The sequence below is a fragment of the Fukomys damarensis genome, unplaced genomic scaffold (assembly GCF_012274545.1).
Source record: "Fukomys damarensis isolate Sample0158 unplaced genomic scaffold, DMR_v1.0_HiC HiC_scaffold_12, whole genome shotgun sequence".
NCBI lineage: Eukaryota > Metazoa > Chordata > Mammalia > Rodentia > Bathyergidae > Fukomys > Fukomys damarensis.
The window spans coordinates 32,590,282-32,593,766 of NW_022900924.1; positions in this window are offsets into that span (position 1 = coordinate 32,590,282).

Consider the following 3,485-nt stretch of genomic DNA (forward strand, 5'->3'; position numbering starts at 1 on the left):
CCCTTCAATTATTTTTTTCTTTAAATTTTTTTCCCTTCCTTTCCTCCCTCTCCCTGTCTCTTGTTGCCCTTTCCATTTGAACAAGTGCAGTAAGCATTCCATACATGTCTGGTCAACGGCCAAACATATTGCAATAGAAATTATAAAGACACATTTATTCTGACAACCAGGTCCTGTCCAAACTCTGTCAAAAGCCTTGGGTGTTTTGCACCCTGCAGGCTATCTCTATTCATGTCCACGCAACTTTTCTATAGAACCATGTCCTGTTTAATTTTAGATTCAAAGTTTCATTTCATGTCCACCTATTCGGAATGACACAACCCAAGCTAGCAAAAGATGAAGGAGAGGAAGGGAGCCTGTTGGATCTTTACATAAAGTTGTAGGTAAATAAAATTTTTTATCAGACTTTTAAAGCTGTAAGGGACCTGAGAGATAACCAAGACTAACCTCCCTCATTTTCCATATAAGGAAATCAAGGTCCAGAGACACTACGGCCTTGCTCAGTGTCACAAAGTTAATACCGGAAAACACTTTGAGGACTGAAATTTTTGTGCTTTAAAAATAAATAAATGAAGGGTGGGGGGAAGCAAGCCTGTATTTATCATTTTTGTTTCCCCCTTCATATTCCTGATTCACTGTTCCTTCTACAATATCACATTGGGCCCCAAACATTTAAAGTATATCCACTTGTGTTGTGCTATTTATCTTAAGGAAACTGTAAAGTACACAACTGGTGATATTTCCCTTCATATGTGGGCCACCTAAATCTCCAAGCCAAATCCATCTATTTGTCATGGCTGCTATTGGCTCTAGAGTGGGAAGAAGAGCTAAAAATGGAGCCAAGAAGCTTGTTTGAGTGGGCTCTTCAATCCAGAGAACTGGGGAGCAAAGGAAGGAACAGAGATTGTTTGGATAATCAGCCAGAAAGGATAGAAACCAGTTGTTTCCAGAGATTTATATCACATTCATCATGTGATTATATGGGTGAAATTTAAGGTAAGTACTGGAAAATATTTTCTCTCTCTTATATTATTTGAGAGATCATATTGTAGTTGTTGGTTTTCTCTTCTATTATGTACCCATTGATTATAGTGATTTTTTGTTGTTGTTGTTCAGTTGTTTTTTTTTTTCTGGCCCCTAGCATAAAGCCTGCAATATTAAGTGTTTTATAAGGACTTGAGTAAAAGTGGGGAATATTAAAAATTGAGTCAATAAATTATGAAGTCTGGTGTAGGAGCCAATAAAGGATTACAGAACTAGCCACTCTGAAGCCACAGAATTTTGGATAAATAATTTCAGGCCCCTAAGTGTGAACATTTTGTGATTTTACATGACTAATGAACTTGGAGAATATACCATGGGGTTCATGGTCAGCACTGTGTCAAATGTGATAGTAAAAATCAGTTGTAGATCCGTCTTTCTCATCCATTCACGAAAAGTATAAATTCATCCACTCATACTTACATCCATTCATTAAAAACATGTAGTGAGTCTCAAAATGTAGCTCAAGCAAGTGCAAGGTCCTGAGTTCAATCCCCAGTACCAAAAAGAAAAAGAAAAAGCTATATTGTGAATACAAGGATTATCAAGATCATCTCCACCTTTATAATATAGGCAATATTCCTAAAGTGTGATTCATGGAGTATTTTTGTGAAAGAGGGGGAGAGCAAGCTCAATTAACATGCAGATTCCCAGAATATTAGGGAGCAAGATTCAGAATCTTTACTTCTAAACAAATAACCTCTGCATACTTTTGTCCCCATGCTCAAATATTTATGGAGTACGCATGATACACAAAGCCCTACTTGGTTAGGTTGAATAAATAACAGAAGTAGTGAAAATAGATTACAGTTCTACAAGAGACAAAAGCCAGTTATGTAAACAAACATAATGAAACAGGTTAAAAGCACAGCAGAAGAGCTGAGGGACGAGGAAGGGATTCAGGACAGAGTTCAAGTCATTCTAAGAGAAAATAAAAAAAAAAGGATCTGAGAGCTGGTTGGACAGAAGAGCTAGACTTTTGTAGATGTTGTTGGTGAGTTCCCAGTGAAGCAAAGGTGCTTAGCATTCATTCACTGTATTCCACTCAGTCACTTACCCTGGTCGTAGCCTGATTACACCATGCTGGAACTTCTGGAAGCTCTGACAGAATCAACCAAGGGATCCTTCTGTGGAATAGTGCAATGACCTGAAAGTTTGTCTTCCCAGAAATGTATATGTTGAAAACCTAATATTCTAGAGGATAGTATGAGGAGGTAGGTAGGTTGTGCTTGAAAGACTAAAATTATGAAGGCAGAAACTTCGTGAAAGGGATTTGTAACCTTATAAAAGAGATACCAGATAGCTAGCCACCCACACAGCAAGAAGGCGCTATCTATGAGAACTGAATCTGGTGGCCCCTTGACCTTGAACTTCCCAGCCTCTTGAACTGTAAGAAACAAACTTCTGTTGTTTATAAACCACCTAGTTTAAGATATTTTTAATATCAGCATGAACACTGTAAGATAGGCTCAGCCAAAGCTATAGGCCAGCCTTGCTCTAAGGATAAAGTATAGATCTTGGCTTTCCTTTTTCTTTGCTTTTTATCAGTGCGTGTTTGTAATACATAATATTTGCATTCCTGTGTAAATGTGGCATTGGTAGATGTGCGTAACATGTATTAATTCTCTTTTTTCATCCTCTTTCCCCTCTCCCACCTCCCTCTCTCCATTTCTTGATCTCCTTCCCATTTGAGAAAGATCTATCTTCCTACTTTCTATTATTTTTTATTATAATCTAAATTTCTCATATAAGAGAAACCATGCAATATTTAAACTTGTGTCTGATTTATTTCACTTAACATTATAGTCTCAAGGAGCACCCATTTTTCTATAAATCACTCATTTATCTTTCTTTATGGGAGAGTAGTGCTCCACTATTTGTAATTTCTTTAGCAATTCATCTGTTGATGGATATATAGGCTGCTTCCAAGATCTAGTCAGCATAAATTGTGTTGCTATAAACACAGGTATGAGTGTATCACTGTAACATAGCTCCTTTAACTTTTGAGATACCTATAAAGGGGATAGCTATGTCAAATGGGCTTCCTACTTTCAGTTTTAGTTTTAGTTTATTTGTTTGTTTTTAAGGAAACTTCATACTGATTTCCATAGTGGTTGTACTAGTTGAGATTCTGACCAACAAGGTAGAAATGTTTCTTTTCCCCACAGCATTCATTATTATTTGATTTCTTCATAATGGCCATTCTTTCTGAGGTCAGATGGAATCTCAGTATTGTCTCAATGTGCATTTCTCTAATGGCTAGCAATGTTGAACATTTCTCCACGTATGTATTGGTCATTTGTTCTTCATGAAGTATCTGTTTATTTTGCTTGCCCATTTTTGATTGGGCCTTTTATTTGGGATTTTTTTTTTTAGTTTTTTACATATTCTAGACATTATTCCTCTGAGCAATAGTCAGCAAAAAAAAAAAAAAAAAAAAAAAA